The sequence below is a fragment of the Protopterus annectens genome, chromosome 8.part0, assembly GCF_019279795.1.
Source record: "Protopterus annectens isolate FY-2018-M chromosome 8.part0, PAN1.0, whole genome shotgun sequence".
Lineage (NCBI taxonomy): Eukaryota > Metazoa > Chordata > Ceratodontiformes > Protopteridae > Protopterus > Protopterus annectens.
This window is the reverse complement of record NC_056741.1, coordinates 582,666,871-582,689,963: the sequence shown is the minus strand read 5'-3', so window position 1 is coordinate 582,689,963 and position 23,093 is coordinate 582,666,871.

The window sequence follows — 23,093 nt, the reverse complement described above, 5'->3', positions numbered from 1 at the left end:
TTTGCTGAACATCCATGCTTCTCATCCCTGCTAGCCACACCCTAAACACACAACCATAGCAGCATGCATGGTACATACACTCTACAGCCGGTATTACTGACATCCACTGACAGAGGTAGTTGATGGCATGGCACCCCGTACGATGGACAGTCTACATGCCTATGCCAACACTGATCACAGTGCACTTCTGCTGCATTTACACACTGGTAGGGACCATGCTATTCCACACAGAGACATGGTGGTACTGGCCTTTTCACAGACGCCACAGTGGTATTCCTGTTCCATGCACACGTGCTGTATGGGCACATGTGCAGGCTGTTGCACGGTAGTTATTTTCACCTGTGTGTGGTGTGTCACTTGACAGTCATGGTGTGTCCTCATGGTGCATGACATACTCCACAGCTAGCTACCTACACATGACTGCCAGACATTGCAGTGTGGGCCCTCACGCAGTGTGGTGGTATGTCTCTGCTGTTTGACTACATCCACATTCAATGCAGCATACCACAGTCATGCAGGCATTGCCAACACAGATGTTGCTGGCATCGTGCCTGCCAATGGGGTACCTACCAACAATACACACTCTCACTCACTACAGGGTTCCAATCCTTGGCTGGACATTGTATTAACCCTGTGGACACATACATAGTACTGCCATGCACATGTTATGTCCGGGAACACAGTCCCAATGTCACCTCCAATCGCCATGGTTGTTGTACGCCACCATCCTGCCTGTTATGTTCCTGTGCAGCAGCACACTGCATTGACTGCTAGCCCAGTCATGTATGCGTTGTGTACCCTGACCACCATACTACCACATCTATCACACTACACATGGGTGGTACTGCATTGCGTATGGGGCTGCATTTGTACACCCATGACTGGGCCATTCAGTATGGCACTGGGCCACATCTTGACATACATGCTTCACACACTCATTGACTACCTGCATGCCTTTACTGGCACCCTTGTTGGGCTTATGTGCCACAGCACACCACATCCCATGCTGGCCACCTGTCATACTATTGCATGGGTGGTTGGGGTGGTACAGAGGGTATCACATCAGACATGATCCGCTCTTTGCCCTTCAGTGCCATTCCACTTTATGCTATTGCCAATGTACACATCCAGCATCACATCGTACCCTATGTCTCGGGATGTTACGCCATGTGCCTCCTGTACAGGTCACACAGTGGTGCAGGCATATCATGCTAACTACAACAAGTCAGGGACGTGTGACATTGCACAGTCCTCAGACATGTGGCCCCTCATGCTCAGTATTTGCATATGTACACTACCTGCTGTCACACAGTATTGTCCATGCCTACATATACCACATCTACATACCTGGCAGCATTCTAGCTCATCCTACTCATATTGCTAACAACCATACAGGTGTCAGTGTGGCAGATATATCATGTAGATATCATTGCATCAGTTACATCACACATAGTGCATACACATCACCTTTGTATACTGACAGTCATGCGGTGTGTATCACATGGATACTGTCCCTATACAGGCATATCACGTTGTACATGGTTGATGTACACACACATGCCCCACATGGTGCTGTGGTTGCCATATTCCACCATGGCGTGGGTACACATGTGCAGGACCACGCATTTCTGGACCGTATGTCTAGCTGATACCTTGGGTGCCCTTGTACCTGTGCCATACACACATGTACACGCGGGCAGTGTTACAATAACACATGTGTGGTGTACCTTACACAATGGATACAACGTTACATGTCTCAGTATAGTCATGCTGTGATCTCTACCCGGCTCAGACAGTTTACATATGCAAATGACGGTCATGTAACACATCTGTACTCACCTGCATGCCACTAACACAGGAGTGTAATCTACTCTGCCATGGGCCATGTTCTCCGTAGTACTGATGCATGTAGTACTCCTACATGGCGTTTGCAGTGGGCAGGGTGGGAGGAGCAGTCCTGCATGTGTGCACACATGCCACATTGCTCGGCCCGGGCGTCTGTGTGACATCCACAGACTGGACACACACCGTGCTGTGGGACATAGGTCCTGTGCACATCCCACAGGGGCACACTGTGTCACTAGTCATGTGATAGCTCCCTTGCTGGTAGGGTGACACAGACCCATGGTACCACCACAGCGGATGTACTGTATAGACATACAGTTGACATACACTTCTGCCGTTCAGTGGACACTACCATGGGGGGGTGTCACTACTGTGTACATTGCACATGTGTTTACACACGGCCCTGCTGGACATCATTGTGGCACACATTGCACCTGCTACGGAACGTTTGGACATGGTTACTTGCTGTTCCCTACATTTCGGGTACCTATTCTGCTACTACATTGTCCCATATGTGCAGGCCATACATATCTTGTTTATGTACATAACATTAGGCCATCCCTCCATCATGCATGCTATGCCTGTGATACTGTCTATGATTTCTGAACATATCCATCATGACAGCTTTGCATTACACATAATTGACATAGTCACCCCTACTGCGTGGGATACGTGCATGTCGTGCGCACATTCCGCATGACATTGACGGTATATGCCCATGCACATGTGTGCTGTGACACTATACATACATGTCCTATCCCCTGCTGTGGCACTTCATTGTTGGATATCCACTGCCAGCATCAGCGTGGGTGGTGGCATTGTTCTGTGTTTGAAATCCCTATGGCAGACCTGGGGTAGGGTTACCACCTGTCCCACTTTGCAAGGGACAGTCCCTCTTTGGGCAGTTGTGTCCTGACAAAACATATTACAAATGGCAAATGTCCTGAGATTGTAGGACATAATTATGTCCCATTTTTATGTAAGAGTTGCATAACATAGTTATTTATGTATGTAAATTCCTAAATGTTACAAGACACACAATAAGCAACTAAACTGCTACAAGACTACGCTTTTATTTAGGCAAAAGAGTACAGTTCTACCCTTTGTACTGACCATGGGTATGTGTCCACCTGTAACATCTGATGTGTGTCCCGAAAATGTCCCACTTTGGCCATTTGAAAAGGTGGCAAGCCTAACCTGGGGTTATCCCGGGTGTGTACATGTTGTCCCACTGCTGTGCACACGTTGTCCACAATCGTTGGTATGCTGCGCGGCTTAGCATCACATAACCAACTTTCACCACTCTCTTCCTGATGGACAGGTATCTTTACCTACACACAACGTTCACATACTGTACAGATTCGTCATACGTATCATGCGTTACACAACAGTACATCTCGTGGGTTCGACATACCTTTCCGGCCTTTGGTTCTGTATTCGTCAGTACTTGCTTGCTACTCCTTCTTTTGTATTCGGTATTTGTTCGGTATGAACATACGGTTTGAATATCCAGGGAGTCTTCCTTATATTCGTCGTCACCTGAGGCATGTGGGTTCATCACGCCAATAGCTGTTCCTCGGTGTGTACTTATCGCATATCACGGTGATCCCCTCCATTAAATGCGTTATGCGTCGGCACTGGGCCATGGTTCATTCCTCGTGTGGCCGTTGGTTATTTGCAATACCTTCGTGAGGATGGTATGTATTGTATCATGTTTGTGTGACTGCATCCGCTATGTGTGGTGTCAGGTACATTTCGCTGTGGTGTTAGCCGTGGATTGTGTGTGTTGGGTATGGTATTCTGTTCGACATGTGGGTCTCCGTGTCCTGGCGGCGTCTGTCGATGGCGTTGTGCATTCAGATGTGTAACATAGCTGTTATATTCCTGTACACAGTGGATGCAAGGATGCAGCAGCTGCTGCTAGTGTTTCCCAGCGGCTTGTTGTGGGTATGCCGCTGTCATTGACTGCCTGTATGTTTTGCTACGGTTTTAGCTGTTATCCCTTTGATATGTGCGATGGGGTATATCTGCGGATGTGGGTGGCCAGTGCGGGGTGTGGGTCTTGCATTTATACATACAAGATATGCTTGTGTGTGCTCCATCCCTGCTTGGGGAGCTGCAGGTTACCTGTCTGTTGTTCTGGGAATGTTTGTTTTGTTGATGTCGTGTGGTGTCGGTATCGCCTGCATGTGTGCTTCCTGCACGTATTCCTCCTTCACATCGGTTATATATCTGCGGATGTTCGTCCGTGCCTACTATCCATTGGCATTTTGTCACTGATAGTTACGGTGATTGTGGTCCTATACCTGGGACGGCCTGTATGCTACCGGTAGCCTCCTATTCGTGTGCCGCTTGCTTACTTAACGGTCGTGGAACACACAGCGGTATTTACGGGACCGTAAGTGTTCACGATCGGTGCCGGGATAGCACATTCGTATTTTCGCCGTACATGCCTGATGCTGTGTAACGTTGCCGACGTATCGTGTTGAGTCTACCTTATGGCCGCCATACATACGGTAATGGTTTGTACATGCGTCCTTTGCATCTCCTGTTGGCTATGGCCCTGTGGTACATTCTGGGACATTTCCGCTTTGCATCGTTTTACATCGCCACGTGCATAGCCACTGAGGAGATGTCAGTACTACTTTGTGGGTACTGCTGTACATACGCCTATGGTTACTGTACTGTATGCCTACGCATGTTATTACACTCCGCCTGTGACATGTCATCTACATACACATTTTACAGTGGCACACACATTACACACACACAGCGGAACACACGACAACCTCACCTCACACATACACATATTGCCGCCATGGCTCTCAACCTTCTATTTCCGAAATGAGGAACACACACATTAGTAATGTGGAACAAATGGGCATAATGTGGAACACATAGTAATGGCATAGTAACAACTTCAGCTAAGTAGGTCATAGGATGATTAAAATATGCTGATTTACTTACAGTGAAGAACCTTTAATGAATTACTATGATTAATTTCTATTTACCAGGATGTCATTTAAATACATTCCTAACAATGGATGTTTGACAGACATTTTCAATGTGGAACTTTGAGGAACTGCGAGGAACATGAACTGTTTTACACCCCAAATGAGGTGCGTTCCCCATACTCCGGTCCCCTTCACTGGTATGCTTGCCGCTTCGCACCGATGGTTGAACACTATACCTACGTTGGCGCATCGCGGCGGCGTGTATCTCGCACTCATATCCTATGGATATGACACGCTTTATATCCCGTTACTGTACCGTGGACTGGTGATCATCCCGACAGCGGATATGTATTGATGCAGGTTGACATTTCCATGGCTGGCGTTACCTGCTCTGCCCACCCTCCGGATGATCGGGTTGTCGGTCACTATGTTTACTATGTGGAGATTTCGCGTCTTACTTATCTGTGAACTTGCATCCCTGGGTTCCATATTACCCTGTTGTACTTTATATCTGTGTATGCGTACATATATTTCTACATGTGTACTGATATCTATTTCCGTATCTGTGTATGCACATAAGTACATATGTGGTCGACTTGCGGCGATAGTGGCAGCATCTGACTCGCCGTGTGCTGTAGAACCGGCGTGCGGTGAGGTGTTGGTGTTCCATGCTCTGCTGGCTATTGGGTGTGCAGTGTTTGGGGTGCCTTTGTTGGAGTCACACATAGGTCCGCCATACGGTGCACATTACGGCGGACATGTTTGTGTGGCGTCCATTTCACTGTGTGTGCAGGTAAGGAGGTGTCAGTCCATGGGGCCTACACTGTCAAAGTATGTGCTATCGTTCCCTCTTTGCCAGGGCATAGGCATATTGGGTGCCTCCGTCTACCTACTGGGGCTGGCACAGCGTGTTCATGGCGCTGAACGCCCTGTGCCTGTGCTTGCCTTGGCAGTTGTGGCGGGCTTGGTGGCCCTACACCATTATGTCCCTGCAGCAGCTGTTTCCACAGACTCATATTGTGTAGCATACAACATACTATGAATATGTGGGCACATGTGCCTGGAGAGTACTGCAAGGCTCCACGGATGTATCCAAGCACCGGAACCGTGATTTCAAAATCCCAAACACACGCTCTATGATTATTCTGGTTTGTGCGTGTGCCTCATTATGGCGTTCTTGCATGTGTGTGTGTGCATTTCTGATGGGTGTCATCAGCCACGGCTCCAGTGCATAGCCAGCATCCCCACAAGGTGACCTTGTGTGATGTCCCCTGGCGAATACCTGATACAGCTGTGAGGCATGCCAGATATGGGAGTCGTGGAAGCTTCCAGGGCTGCCAGCACACACATCCATGATAATGCCCTGCGCATTGCACATGACCTGGCAATTGATGGAGGGGTATCCCTTGCGGTTTATGTAGCGTGTACCCTGCTCCCTGGGCGGTGACTTGATTTCTATGTGCGTACAGTCGATCGCACCCAGTACCTCCGGGTATTGTGCTACATGGTGGAAGCGGCGCATATTGCTAGCCAACTCCTCCTGAGATCTGGGGAAGTTTATATACTCATGGGCATGTCGTAACATGGCATCCAGGAACTGGTGTAGTACCCTAGATGCTGATGCCTGTGAGATACCCATTATAACCCGGTTGGCCTTTGAAAGGTACCTGTAGCCAGTATTCGCAAGCTCACACATACCTTTGTGTCCACTGGGATGGGCTCCCCTCTGTTGTCTCTTGTTCTCAGGCGTGGCCGGCACAGCTCCACTATTTGCTGTAACGTGTCCCTGTCCACCCTGTAGCGCTCTACTATCTCCAGGTCTTGCAGCCCCTGGTAGGTCACCCTTGGTCTGAACACTCTCCTTCTCCTGTGAGGCCTACGGTAGTTGTCGGCACCGTCCTCTGCAACTCCGTCTGTCTCTGCCACATACCTATGCATCACGGCCACGGCGGCACCCACCATATACATATTAAAAGTTCCCCGTGTGTTTACACCCTACGGTGCGGCGTTTGGGAAATCGTGCTGTGTGTTGTGTGCATTCACACTTTATACTGTTGTGCTGTATACCCGGTGATGTCATTGGGTGTGTCTGTGCAGCCGTATCCATGGATTATTTTCGGTGTTTTACGGTTGCAACTGCAACGGTATTGCCTTTAGTGTTACATTACAGTTGCCTGCATTGGCTTAGCTTTGCATCTTACATTACTGCATCCTGCAGGCACATGGCATATGATGCATTTTATCTGCAGCCGCAGTTATGCTACCTCTGTACTTGGCTGTGCTATTTCGGTTCTTTGTTCTTTGCATTTCTACTACATCCCCTACTATCTTTGCATTCATATGCCTCCCTTTCCCGTTATGCAGGAGTCTGCATACAGAGTTGTCGGCTGCGCGCGTTTGCCCTTCCTGGATTGATTGGTGTTGATTGCTCATTACGGCTCCAATTACACTGCTTCCGCATTTCCTCATATTCTCCGCATTACCTTCCTATATCCGTGGCTGTTGACGGGAGGCCGTCACATGACTGTGTTGGGGAACATAGTCATCCTCGTGCACATGCATCTGTGCGCGCATTATGTACTCTCAGCGCATCTATTTCCTCACACGCCGGTCCTGCTGCTGTGATGTGCATTGTACAGCCCAGGTTTGCTGGCCTCCAATATGCTTCCTCCTACAGTGGCACACCCCTCTGCGATTGACATGTATCTCGTGTAGGCCACTCCTCGGTGTAGTACCGCTGCGCCGTTTGCTCCATCCTTACACCGGCGCCAGCTTTGCGATTCACTATTATCTGCCTCATTTGCATGGCATTGACTGCTAATACATGGTTACGGTGCCGAACAGTCCCAACACTCCTTGACAACCCTTGCGCTGGGGTTGGGCTTTCCATACATACTATGGTGTGTGGTGGCTGTACAGCTGATGTGTATTATACAGCTCTTTTAGGACATTGTCATATTATTTCATTGCTTTGCACCTTCTGTACACATATCTGGGGGTTCTGCTGTGGTTTCTACGTACATGACATTTTTGTCATTATTTACAGTTTGTGCATGTTTTCTTTGGACATTCTCGGTGCCTTTCGCCTTTAGCATATTGCACCTGTATGATACCTGACGTTGACAGCCTTCCGTTACTCCTTGGTCATGTTTGGGTAAATGTAAACCATTTTTTTCAGTTTACATTGCCGTGCCCTTATGCTACGCATGCTCCACTTCGTGAATCGCTATTTGCCTTCATTTGCATGGTGCAATGCCGCACACAGTGTGATTTGCATACCTACGCCGGCGGCGGCGCAGGTCCGGTGCACGCCGGTAGTGCACGTGGGATTGCTTCATACCTGAATCGATCGGTGGCCATATTTGGCTTTATAACGCCGACGCTATGCTGGCGCCTGGCGCAAGGTTCATGAATCCCGGGGAGTATCTCGTAGATTTCCTAAAAGGGGGCTCCAACACACATGCTCAAACCAAGGGAGTAATTGATTCCAAAGGACAAAGGCAAGATACAAAAGGAAACCCTGTCATGTGTCTTTTGAGTGAGCCCTTGGAACAACCAGCAGTCCCCTCATCTGATGACCTGTGCTGCCTATCAGGGATATATGGACTACAAAGTACTTTCTTGTCAACAGATCAGATCATGGAGGGTACAGATGGTGCGGGTAAGAATGTTAAATACTTAGCTGGCTGTACCTGGCAGGCAGCACAGATCCTGCAGCAAAATTTGTGATGTGACATGTCTGAGGAGTGTCAGTCAACAACGTTGCCACAGAATTTTGTAACCAATATAGATGGGCCAACATTCCCATTCAAAAACCCAAGGCACGCAACACTTCAGAAGTTCAGATTTGACAGAATCAGAGAGACTATCAACAGCTCACAGTCCAGTCATGTAATATACTGCTTGATCTGGGATCTATTCTTCAAATAAAAATAAGAAATGTTGATGATGACTGACACCTGGTCTTTCAGTGGCAACCTGCGACCAAAAACAATGTCAAAACCCCAAATGCAAGCCACAAATTCCAGGTAATTCCCTGTCCATATATAATTAATGGAGAGAGCAGAGGAACATTGCATGAACAGACAGTGGAATGCACCAACAGTGCTTCAGTCTTAGCTGGGTCCAGCTTTAAAGAATTACAGGTTATCCAGTTAAGGATCTAATCCAAGCAGTTCTCTGAAGCTGAAAAGTCTGGCATACTCTCTGGAGGAAAGGAAACATAAAACTAAATATCATCAGCAGATGCCTGATTGAAAATATCTCTCCATGCAGTAACCTCTATAGATGGCAACATATACATGGTGAAAAACAGGGGAGCCAAAATCAAATCCTGAGGTACACCACCGTCCTGCAAATGGGAGCTTGGGAAATTCAAACCAGATATCACACAATAAAGTAAGAGGTAAACTGCTCTATACGGTAGCATTTGATGACCCTCAGTACAGTTTCAGAAGCATGATAAATATCCAAAGTTATCAGTGTCAAAGACCATTGAGATATCAGGAAGGACCCAGATGGAATATTATTGCTGATCTCTCACCATCAAGAAGTCATTAAACTTTCTAATAAGGGTTGCATCCATGCTGTGCTTAGATCTAAACCCAGACTGACAAGGCTCTTCTAAGACTTAAATAAACTATGTGATTTATTTATTTTTTTGTCTTTGTTGACTCGAAAAGTGCATTTTTAGTGGAAGATCCAGAAGAAAAGCTCCAGCAGATACATTTAAGATGCTCATGTCATGTGTGAGAACAACTGAGCATAGACCATCTTCTTAATAACTTTTGCAATAAATGGAAGGGTTGACACAGAAGAATAACCTCTTGAGGACCATTGTTATCAAGGTCTCTTTTAATACAGATGGAAGTACCTTGGTCCTCAAAGAAATGTGAACAATTCAGGGAATCATTGGACCTAGAGATTCAAAACAATATCTTGTCTAACATATAGATCCAGGATCCAAAGTGCAATAGGTTGGATGCAAAGCTGAAACAGCACCCATTTCTTATTATTGATGTAATTAAACTCAACACAACATAAGTCTGAATCACCTGTTTCAGACATATCATTACTCTCAGTGGAGGAAGTTGTTACTGCCAGTCCCTTTTTAAAAATCTTTGCTACAATCCTCTTTTCAAATTTTATTTATTTTATTTTATTTAACATTTGTTTTCTGGGAAAGTCCTACTTGGAACAAAGCCAATTTTCAGCGGAGGCCCAGGGAGAAACACTCCAGATACCTGTCTTTGTAAATAATTGTACAGTAAAACTAAAAAAAATGACTGCATCTGACTTAAAATTGCGCATTTTTTTTTTTAAAAGTCTGTGCTCTCATTAAGATACCATAAACATTTCAGGGTTGACCACACTGCCTTTCTAGTCTAACAAAATTGTGTCTGTGAAGAGATGGTAGAGATTCAGTTCACACTAAAGTCAAAATTATAAACATAGTCCTTTTCCTAATTGGAAAGCATTAGGTTTGCAAAATTAGAGGCCAATGCTGCCCCCATTGCAACATTACTAATTTGGTGATAAATTACAACTAGAAAGAAAAAAGTTTTTTCTTAATACCCTTTTAAAGCATTTGCAAGCAATATTAACATCAATGTGGCATACTTCATTCCATTCAGTCAGTCTATGTCCGATCTAATCTAAGCCTACATTGTGGGGAATCAATATATACAAAGACTGAATGTTCCAAACAGAGAATATTCACTTTAATTATATGACGCCATTATCTACAACTGCAATGTTGTTAGACTTAGAGATAAAATTAGCACCACGTTGACAAGAAACATGGCATTATTTTCACCAGATCTTTCAAATGATGTTCTACGTAAATCACCAGAGGAGTCAATTGCAGAAACTGTAGGCCTGAGGAGGGCATTAAGTGTTATTGTTATGAATTTTAAGAATATCAGAAGTCACCCTTGTGCATGGCATATGGACCTTAAAATATTTTTATAAATTTATCAGATCTACCCATTATTTTATTTGCCATGTCCTACATTTGATCATTGATTATTAGATAATATAAGTGACCAGACAATAAAAGATTTGTTTTTATAATGTAATCACCCTGGCTGATTATGACCAAAATGCTCCCTTTTATTTGCTGCATTATATGCAAACATCTGTTATTCTGCACGTCTAAGGACTTTTCTTTGTTCTCCATTGAAATTGTAGATGCACTTACAAAGGATTCTTGCCAGAGCCTGTCTTATCCCATTTTCACTACTAAAACTCAAACACCCTGAGTGTGGTGTGCATGAGTGTGTTAAATATGCTAGATTTTCTAAGCCGAAAGACAACAACAACATAATGAATACTATGGTTGGTAGACCTGCTTGTTTTATGACTAAAAGTGAAGCACACTGGTGAGCTGCACTAAAACATAGGGTCACAAAACTGCCAGTGCTCACTTTTTTTGATTTGCTAAATCAAACCTGAAAACTCAGTTGAACACAAAATGTTTTTGCAGGGTGTTTGTTCCTTTAAACACCCACACACCTCTGCTACTTGTATGCACCAACTCCAAGATGTCTAACCCTCTGAGATACAGTAATTGCAATCTTGTTCAGTGATCACAGTGAATGCGCTTTTCTGATTGGCCTTCACAGTGCTGATCAGCAGTGCATTGCACTTCTGATTGGCACCCAGACTCATCTTGTTGGAAAGAAGAATTAAAGAATTTGTAGTATTCACGTGATTGGCTCTCCCCGATGATACAAATTTCAAACTCTTTTCTAAAAGTTGGTAACAAGCAGTGGTTAATACCTTGATGGCTAAATTATAAACCTTGCTCACTGGGCATGGCTACCAAGTAGCATGATTTGGCAAATGCTTAATTGTTTGATTTGAGTTGTAACATTGCTACACTGTAACCATATTCCATTGTGCAGCTTTAGGTGTAATAAACTGCTCTGCAGCTGGCTACCTTGAAATTGTATAGAGGCTTATCAAAATGGCTATGTTGACATCATGCACAGGCTTTAAGTAATTATCGAATGTGACCAAATGCCATATAATTTCCTGATGTGCAGAGGTACTGATGGATACTACAGTCTGGAAACTGGTGCACCGTTTCAAACATCCTGCCAATGCCCCTGTAATTTGGCAGTACAACCATTCATTTTTCATTTTCAGGAAATAGAAGACATAATGATATAATTTCATTTTTCTAATGTAATCATCCTGGTTCATTAAGACCAAAGTACTCCTTTTTATCTGCTTCATTATATACAAACATTGAGTAGAGGGACACATTCATTAGATAAGTTTGTTTCTTGAATTGTGAAGAATTTGTTGATGGAAGGTAGAGCCACCCTTATAGCAGGACAGAAGAAGAGACAGTGAAATAAATAACTCATTTTACAAAGGCGCTCCATGACAGACCTGGAATGTGCAAGTGCAGCATACATTTCCCTGTCTGCAAATTAAAAAAATACTATATGCAACAAAAGTCTCTGTCTTTTTAGCTACCATTTTGCTGTTAGGTTTGTGAACTTTGCAAAAAAGGCACACTGTTAGTTGAGTGGAAAGATGCCCATCTCACAGCTCCAGAGTGTGTTGCTCAATACTAACATTTGGATACTATTTACATGGCCTTTACATATTCTTCCTGTATCAGTTTAGGCTTTCCCTGGGTGTTCCAGTTTACTTCTATTCCTTTAAAACTTGCTGGTTAAGAAGGTACTGTAAACTGTCTATATATTGTATTTTCCACTGTGCTTGTGAAGTGGGTTATCCTGAAAATGGTCTGTGGACCGGTTCACTTACCTGGTTAACAAATGAATAAATTAAAAGCACTCTCTTTTTCTGTGTTTATGTGTGTTTGTGTGTGTGTGTGTGTGTGTGTGTGTGTGTGTGTGTGTGTGTGTGTGTGTGTGTGTGTGTGTGTGTGTGTGTACATATTTTCTGAGTCTTTATTATTTTCTTTCACTCTGCTTTTTTTGGACAGACCTCAGACTCAGATGGGCATCAGATGTTGAGTTAGATGTAGAATTCAACTAATGGGCAACTATGCTAACAGTTGGGGCATTTTTTTCGGACATATTCTTATAAATCAGGTTTTAGACAGGAGTCCAAATGATATTTTCTGTCCTTGCTTATGAGGCAAGCTCGTAAATATGTTACAGATCTTATCTAATGTATAACTGAAGTTGTATGAAAATGACACTTCATTTTTTTGCATCCTGATCTCTTGGCACTCTGTGTGAGGATCATTAGAGCTGAGGTCAGCCTAATAAGCTGTCAGTTTTTACACAAGTATTCTTGCAGAGTGATCTGGCCTTCTGTGTCCCCATTGCCAAACCTGGCTTACTTTCTGTTATCTCAGACGTTACTCGCACGTGTCTTGACACTATACAAAGAACAGAAATTAGATAGAAGCACACAAAGGCATTATCTCTTCCTTCCTGTCTGAAATGTAGGCTGACTTAATTAGTCTCACTAAGGTCTTATACTCCTCCTTAAAATGTGCCACTACAGCAAGGCCAACAGCCTAAAAATACTTCTAACACACAGACTAACTTTTTCAGAAGACGGATGAAGAAACACAGACACCTCTTTTTTAGAGCAGAGATGAATAATTTAAGCTGTCTTACATATACAATTGATACTTTGAACTGGTGGCCTTGCATAATAAAAAAATTCAAGGATTACAACATGCCCCCAAGCTAGTACGGCACATTGACCAGCATAGCAGATTATAAATATACGTTAGCAATTCATTCTGCAATCACTCAACACAGTGTTTCAGGATTCATCTCTAATTCAGTGTTAACACATAATTCAGTCAGTCATTATTTCTTCCTTTAAAATGTTCTATTGTTCGGTTTAGAGAAGCAGAAAACTCTAAGTTGCTGGTAGTAATTTGTGAGATTGCATTATTACATCTAAACTTTATATTTCTGCTTTGTGGTTCTTTCTTTTTAACTAGGTTGTGGACTGAAAGGAATCATTATAACCCAGCTCACTTACCTGTGAAAAATAAATAAAATCTGGCGTTCATAGAATCTAATACAAGATTACCAGCATCAGAGAGAGAGAGAGAGAGGCCAGCAGTCATCTGTTTAATTTTTATTATGCTGAATTCTTGACTATAACTTTAAATGTCAGTGATTTAGTGAAGGTGCTATCACTGGATGCTGGATTGCCATAGAGATAGTTTTGAGAATATTCTCTGAATCCAGGAAACAAGATGGGAGGGCAGTACAGCAAAGCCACTTGGCTTGGGCTCCAGAGTCTGCTAGTTACGGGGAGGACAGAACAGAAATGGTGTGTAAATTGTGGCAAGGGAGAGTCTTCGGAAAACAGTGAGGAATGTCATCAGAATTTGTGATAGAGGAAGGACAGGGCAGTTCTCATAATCTCAGCTTATGCCTCACAGTATGGTTGTGACAGTGAGGAAAAGAGTGCATTCAGGCAACAGTTGCAGTATCTACTAGATAAAACAGGGCAACATGAATTTGTATTGATAATGGAGGACCTGAATGCACATATTGGGATAGATTGAACAGGATATGAGGACTGCCTGGGTCTACATGGGTAGGGCAACAGGAATGAAGATGGAGAGGCCATTCAAGACTTCTGTCTGATAAATGGTTAGATGGTGGCCGACGCATGGTTCATTCAAAGATCACATACAAGAGAGGCCAACATGTAACTCAGGTAGCCTTCCTCCTAGTAAAGAAAGGGCATTGGTATAGAATCTGTGATTGCAAAGTCATTTCTAGTGAAACGGTCATTCCACAGCATAAACATTGGTTGCCACAATTAGCTGCAAGCAATGGTCACAGAAGGCTCTAAGGTCAACAGAGTCTAGACTGAAGATCTGGAAGTTGACTGGTGAGAAATGATAAGAATTCAAGGCAATAGTCAAGACTCTAGTACCTCAAGAAAAAGAGAAAATAGGTGGCGTTGAAGAAGAATGGCAGCACCTCAAAACAGCATGTGTGAGGAATACAGAACAGACATGTAGCCGAGCCAGATATGGAAAAAAGGTTCATAAGGAAAGCTGATGGTAGAATGCAAAAGTCCTAGGAATCATCAAAAAAGAGGTAGAAAGATTGACCAGGCTAGTTGGTTAATAAAGAGGCTAACAGAACAGTTGCAATATCAAAGAAAAAAGCATCAGAGGTACAGTGTCAGCTTCTGGAAAGTGACTCAGTAGGTGGTACAAAGAAACTCTGTCAGGTTGCAAGGCAAAGACAGAAAGATAAAGAACACTGTTATCAGACACCATTCATGAGGGATGCTAGTGACAGTATGCTTACTGGTCTACAGGACATCAAAGGCAGATGGAAGGAGTACTTCCAAGAGCTTCTGATTGAAGAAAACTTCACAGAAACTGTACTGCCACACAGTAGCATAGCTAGGATGGGGTGAGAGGGTAAACTGCCCCAGGCATAAACTGTTTGGGGGTGTGTGTGATCAGCTGCTTCCAATCATTGTTTAACGTATACTGTCTTTTAAAAGCCAGTATTGCATTTTCAGTCAAACCTGAACGCTGTAGTGCTACATGTGTGGTGTAAACTGTAGCAAGCAGTTTGCTATAGTTTAAAAGAAAAAAAAATGTTTTTCTTTTCTTTTCTTTTCCTTTTGCTAGTAACATCAGAGGGCTGTAGAGCTTCTATGTGGTATAACTGTCTGTAGCAACTGCTTACATTGTAGCAAGTAGTTTACTATAGTTTAGAAGTAAAAAAAAAAAAATATATATATATATATATATATATATATATATATATATATAAACATATATCTATATATATATATATATATATATATATATATATATATATATATATATATATATATTTTTTTTTAAATAAAACCTGTGTGCCGCAACACTCCATGCAGGGTATAAACTGTAGCGACTGTTTGTTACATTTGTAGTAAGCAGTTTGCTACAGTTTAAAAAAAGGATTTCTCTTTTTTTCTTTTTCTTTTTTTTACTAAAATGTGAGGAAGGAGAGTCGGGGAACAGGGTGCAGATACTGGACCTGATTAGCTCCTGAATTTTGGGAACCTCAGGAACTTGATTGGTGATTTTTTTTCTTTTCTATGGAAGAGCTGGAGCAGAAGGGAGGGAATGTATATCTAACCACCTGCTTGGTGTGCCAAGGAAATCTGAAAACCTTTTATTTATGTTTTTTTCAGTTGAAGAGCTGGGGCAGGAGGGAGGGGATGTTCATTTGGCTACCCTGCCAGTGTAAGGAACAGACCTATGTTGAATAGCTGTGGCAGGAGAGGGAGGGGCGTATATCTTGCCAGCTGGTTGGTGTGCCAAGTGAAGAAGGAGCGTCTTTTTTTTTTTTTTTTTTTATATTGAAAGCGTGAGGCAGAAAGGTCAGAGGCAAGGGGCAGACATAACCTGATTGGTTCTTGCAATTCATTAGCCCAGGTAACTGATTGTTGACCCTGTTTTTTTTTTTCTCTTTTCTCGGTGAAGGAGGAATTGTGGATTTGGGCATTGTCTGCAGGAAGTTAACTGTCATTCCTGCAGTATTGCAGAAGCCTTGTTTGAGCCAGATATATCTCTGCTGCCACAGATACAGTCCTTGATGAAAAAAGGAGAGTAGCCCACCCTAAAAGAAATAAGAATTACACTAAGGAAAATGAAGTCAGGGAAATCAACATGTTATGATCAAGATGTTGGGTGAGTCAGAGGAGAAATGGCTGCAAAGCATAAAGCCTGCTCATAGCAGTATGGAGAGAAAGACGTATCCCAGATAACTGGAGAATAAGCATGCTTGTGCCAGTGCACAGGAGCAAAGGGGACATCCATAACTCTGGGCTTGTCAAACTCCTATCACCCTGCATGAAAGTTCTGGAGAGGGTAACTGGTAAATCAGTATGTAGAATAGTAGAAAGTAAGATGGGAGATGGTCAGTTCAGATTCAGATCAGGATGCAGCACAATCAACCTGATGTTTGCAGTGAGATGGATAGTTGAGAAGTAGCTAGAGAAGATGAAAGAATCCAAATGACAATCTTAGACTTGGAGAAACCATATAACAAGTTGACAAGAAGGCTGATTCAGACAATTTTGTGTTGGTTCAAAGTCCTGAAAACAATGGAAGAATTAGTGCAATCTGTGTACAAGGATTCTATGACACAAGTGCATACTCGAAAGAGAAGATCCCACTGGGAGTGGATGTGCATTAGGTTTCAGCTCTAAGCCCACCAGTGGTCATACTAGTAATGGACTAGACTACATAAGCAAACAAGTCAAAGGGGCTAGAGCAATAAAACTGCTATATGCAGATGAAGTGGCATTACAGGCAGACTTCGAAGAAAAACTGCAGCAAAGGATAGGGGAATGCAATGCAAAACTGAAGGCAAATGGGATGAAACTGTCTACAGATAAGACAGTTGTAATAGCTGCAAATGGGTGAAATCAGGAGAACCAGTAATGATCCAAGAAGAACAGGAAAACTGTAGAGAATGCCACCAATTTTTGTATGTGTAAAGTTTTTTGTTGAACTCATCAAAGTTTGAGTCCAACTTGTTTGAACTTGTAGTTACAGTACCTGGCTTAAAGCTTGGTTGGAACTCAGTCCAAGCTTTAAAACTGAATGTTCCTCCATTGGTATTGGAAGCAGCGATAGTTTTATTACGTTCCCTCTCCTTATTGGCATTCACCGTAGCTGTTATCGTAGTTACACATCCTTGATTACTTCCAGCGCCGTTTGGCTCCTGCATGTTGTCAATACCCCTGTTGAGTAACGCTTCATGTTGCTGGTTTCCCGGAATCGATGTGCTCCGGACATCATTACTATTGCTCAAAGCGTTGCTGATTTGCGTTAGTAGCTGTAAAACATGGTTGAACTCTTTCCGTGTTACCGGGGCCTCTTCAGGCTCATCACGCAACAACGCTGGTGTTGGCATACAGTCCACAGTATCCGGAACTTCCGCCATGGACAAACGAAGTAAGCGGAACTACCAAAAAACCAGTAATGATCCAAGAAGAACAGGAAAACTGTAGAGAATGCCACCAATCACTCGAGATTTGACTGTCGCAAATGTGTAATGCATTCAAAGTCCATAAGTCTTGGTAAATTTGTTAGTTAACATCAGTGCCAATACCAAACAGCAAAAAAAGTCAGTATAAAGAAGTCGAAATTTCTTTAATTTGATAGACCACAACAAATAAAAACGAGCGCTTTCGCCTGGTGTATCCCAGGCTTTATCAAGTTACAAATATGATATGGCCATCCCCTTTATTTATATCCTGGGATAGGCCAGTCAATTAATTAATTTAACCATTTCAAGCATTGTTTAACAAGAACAGAAACATTTTGGAATGTTTTAAAAAGTGTATGTACCATATTTTAAAATGTAAAATATATAAAAAATACCCAAAGTTAAATGATCTATACAAATTATATGCTGACTAAGGAACAATAAATAATAAATATATATATATCTTAATTTTGTATCATTATACTTGAACTTTTTCATAAAAATGTAACATTTGTAAATAATGTTTACATATTAAAAACTCTAAAACACATAGTATTGGAAATAATTAACTAGTCATTAAGACATTGCTTTGTCAAAAATGTGTAAAAATCATGTAAAAATCCATGACTCAACCAGATTATTCCAAATTGTCTACCAAAACATTAGCCCTTCCTGTTATAAATTGCAAAATAATAATAGAAAGTAAGTACCCGTTATAATAATAAATCAGAGTACAAACTTGTTAAACCCTAGGTGCTACTTTGCTTTTACCCAAAAGAGTGATGTCAAAAGCTGTCAAAAAATAATAAACTTCAATACGTCTGTCCCTATAATTGTTTGTTTCTGATTTTAAGTACACTTTTTAGGCTAACAGCATCATTAAGGCCTGGGAATCTAGTAGCATCCAACTGCAATTGCCACATCAATTCACGATGTTCCAGGAAATTCTCCCAGTCTCCCCCTCTGGGGTCAGGGCTGACCCTCTCCAGAATAAAGAATTTGATCACCATGTTACTACATTTTAAAGTATGCCTAAAAAAGGCATTACTTTCCTTGGAGAAACCATATAACAAGTTGACAAGAAGGCTGATTCAGACAATTTTGTGCTGGTTCAAAGTCCTGAAAACAATGGAAGAATTAGTGCAATCTGTGTACAAGGATTCTATGACACAAGTGCATACTCGAAAGAGAAGTTCCCACTGGGAGTGGGTGTGCATTAGGTTTCAGCTCTAAGCCCACCAGTGGTCATACTAGTAATGGACTAGACTACATAAGCAAACAAGTCAAAGGGGCTAGAGCAGTAAAACTGCTATATGCAGATGAAGTGGCATTACAGGCAGACTTCGAAGAAAAACTGCAGCAAAGGATAGGGGAATGCAATGCAAAACTGAAGGCAAATGGGATGAAACTGTCTACAGATAAGACAGTTGTAATAGCTGCAAATGGGTGAAATCAGGAGAAGCTGAAAGTTGAGATGGAAAGGAAAATAGTGGAGCAGGTTATCAGCTTCAAGTATTCGGAGGGGTGGTGGAGAGGGGAAGTCTGAATAAGGTGGTCAAAGCTAGAATCAACAGGGCAGCAGCCAAGTGGCATGGAGTTTCAGGGGCAGTATATGACAGAAGAATGCCAAAAAATATAAAAGGTAAGTTGTACAAAACAGTGTGCAATCAGTACCACTGCATGGTATAGAAACCTGGGCAGTAATAGCAACGAAGATGAGAAAGTTAGAAGTAACGGGGATGAAATGCTTGAGATGGCTGGTAGCTTCGCAGAACAGAAGTTTCAAAGTACAGTATTTGGTTACATGTACTTCAGTACATATGGCTTATCTAATTAAATACGAGAAATGTCCAGAGACAGGTTATACAGGAGAGACATGCCAGTCACTCAGAACTAGGATGAATGCCCAGAGAGGCACAGTTACATTCAAAATGACTGACAAGCCAGTGGCAGCACATTTTACCAGTTTTGTAATTCTATAGCATGTAAAATAGTTATGGCTTCTGAAGGATGCTTCTGTATACCTTTGGAAAGAAGAACAATGGAGATTAAGCTATTTCAGTTGCTCATTCTGACAATCAGTGGTCTGATCCCTGGATGCTGATTTTATGAGACACTACAGCATTTAAGAACTTTTCCATTTGAGTGAGTAACGGTGGACACAAATAAGGTATAGTGCAGAGCAAAAGATATTTCTTTTTTTGGTAATGCATGGATTCTTATGATTGTTTTACCATGAATCCAAATGGCTGAATATATTAGAAAGTTAGTAACTATAAGGTTACTGGGGTTTGTGTTTTGGAACCTGTATGCTTTATTTATGACAAGAGAACAGTTATTTTCTCTAAAGGCAACATTGTAGTCAGAACACTACCAGCCAGAAGTTTAACAGTTAGAAAGGCCTAAATGTCAAGACAATCTTAACATTTTAACAACACTGTGCAGTACTGCTGTCTACAGAGGTGACCATCAAAAGCTTATACTGACATGTTAACACATTATTTTTCTTCTCGGTCTTTTTCTTTCTTTCATTCCTTGTCTGCTGGTTAAGCCACAGCCTGTATAGTGTACTAACTGCAAACAGCATCCATATATTCTAACCCAATATCTTATTCTCTCAGTAGTCCCTGACTTTCTCATAGCACATCACTTCACTGTGAGCTGGACATGATTACAAATTCATATTTTCTAGTAACCAAAACATCTCTGCCTATCTCTGTCTCTCTGTCTCTGTCTCTCTCGCAAAGATTGCTTGCTTAGACAAACATGTTATCAATTAATATTTTTTATTTTCTGTCTTTGGATTTAACTAATCACCTTACACATCTCTTGTATTATTTATTTTTGCATTGAGTCTCAGAGCAGTGTCTTCGGCTGTTCTCTGTGAAACAAGCAGTGATTCAGATGTAACGGGAATTACTTAGTCTTATAAAGTTTCAGACACACAAACACACACACACACACACACACACACACACACACACACACACACACACACACACACACACACACACACACACACACACACACACACACACACACACACTCACTCTCTCTGTCTATGTCTGTGTCTGAGGTGTAGTTGTCTTACTAAATATCTGAACTACACATTTTTTTTTCTCCACAGTGGCATTTTTCAAGTGTCTTTCTTTAGTTGGTAAGAAAAAAATGATGTACTTCACTTTCTAGGTACAAGTAGATATTTAAGTACTGTATCTAACATAAGTAACTTAATAACTCCTGAAGAAGGACTCCTGCTTGCCTGGAATTTTGAGTAATAGCAAAACCTGCATTGGTCCAGTAAAAAGTATTACATCATGTCTGTGTTCCATTGTCTTTTTGAGCAACGCATTTAGGTCCCTGTAACATTGAGGCGCAGTAGCACATGGGTGGAATATTAAACTTTAAGCTATGAAACCATGTATTACAGTTTATGAAACCTGGATTATCAAGGGGAAAATCAGAAAGCAGCAGGAGCAACAACATGCATGATGTTGGTAGGCATTCTTAGGGATCTAATTTAAGAAACAAAGAAGTATCGGTAACAGTGTTCTTGGTACTGGCAAAGCCACATCTGGGGTACCATGTGAAATTCTGTAATCCATTTAAGGAAAAAAATGATCAGATTACGGGAAGCTGTTTAATGAAAGTTGATGGGAGATGGACGAAAACATGTAGAGACTAAGGTTAAGGGTATAGGTTCTCTTTGCAACTGAGGAAGGAGAAGCAGAAGGCATGGTATGTGTGCAAAATATTTTGTCAGGAAAATGTAATAATTTCTCTGAAAAGAAAATAATGAGAAAAAAAGATACAGCCTGCAGGTAGGAGGCGCAAATATTTTTCTGGATATAAGGAAGTATTTATTTATTTATTAAAAGCAGGTTGTTGACTCATGGAATGTACTTTCAGAATGGAGATTGGAGACAAAACCCATTGAATCACTCAGAAATGATAAAGAGGCTGACAGAGAAAATATTTAATATTTTACTTTTCTGCTAATGAGCTAACTAGACTAATACTCTTTCTGTCTGCAAAACAAGCAAACAAATAAAAGCTACATGAAGTGTAGCCATCATGTCGGTGGCGTGGAGCGCCACCAATATGATAGCATGCTTCTTGGTATTCAACAAAATACAGATAATTGACAGAATATGTCAATGAAAGCAGAAATACATACTAATTAACCAATCCAACATGCTGCAGTTATTCAGGAGGCTAGAAAACAATCATGTACACTCACTGTAGGCTTTTGTCTTGTACACCAAAACTCTTTGGAATACAGGTATGATTAAACTTAGAAAAAAAAACATTTTAGGGTTTGCTACTGCTATTATTATGCTCTATGTGCATCAGCAGGCTTTAAATCAGGGTGCTGCTGCTGCTATTAGTATGTCGTATGTGCAACAACAGGCTTTAAATCAGGGTGCTGCTGCTGCTATTATTATGCCGTATGTGCAACAACAAGCTTTAAATCAGGGTGCTGCTGCTGATATTATAATGCCATATGTGCATCAATATGCTTTAAATCAGGGTGCTGCTATTATTATGTCATATGTGCAACAACAGGCTTTAAATCAGGGTTCTGCTGCTGCTATTATGTCATATGTGCAACAACAGGCTTTAAATCAGGGTGCTGCTGCTGCTATTATTATGCCGTATGTGCAACAACAAGCTTTAAATCAGGGTGCTGCTGCTGCTATTATAATGCCATATGTGCATCAATAGGCTTTAAATCAGGGTGCTGCTATTATTATGTCATATGTGCAACAACAGGCTTTAAATCAGGTGCTGCTGCTGCTATTATTATGTCGTATGTGCAACAACAGGCTTTAAATCAGGGTGCTGCTGCTGCTATTATTATGCCGTATGTGCAACAACAGGCTTTAAATCAGGGTGCTGCTGCTGCTATTATTATGCCGTATGTGCAACAACAGGCTTTAAATCAGGGTGCTGCTGCTGCTATTATTATGCCGTATGTGCAACAACAAGCTTCAAATCAGGGTGCTGCTGCTGCTATTATAATGCCATATGTGCATCAATAGGCTTTAAATCAGGGTGCTGCTATTATTATGTCATATGTGCAACAACAGGCTTTAAATCAGGGTTCTGCTGCTGCTATTATGTCATATGTGCAACAACAGGCTTTAAATCAGGGTGATGCTGCTGCTATTATTATGTCGTATGTGCAACAACAGGCTTTAAATCAGGGTGCTGCTGCTGCTATTATTATGCTGTATGTGCATCAGCAGACTTTAAATCAGGGTGCTGCTGCTATTATTATGCCATATGTGCAACAACAGGCTTTAAATCAGGGTGCTGCTGCTAT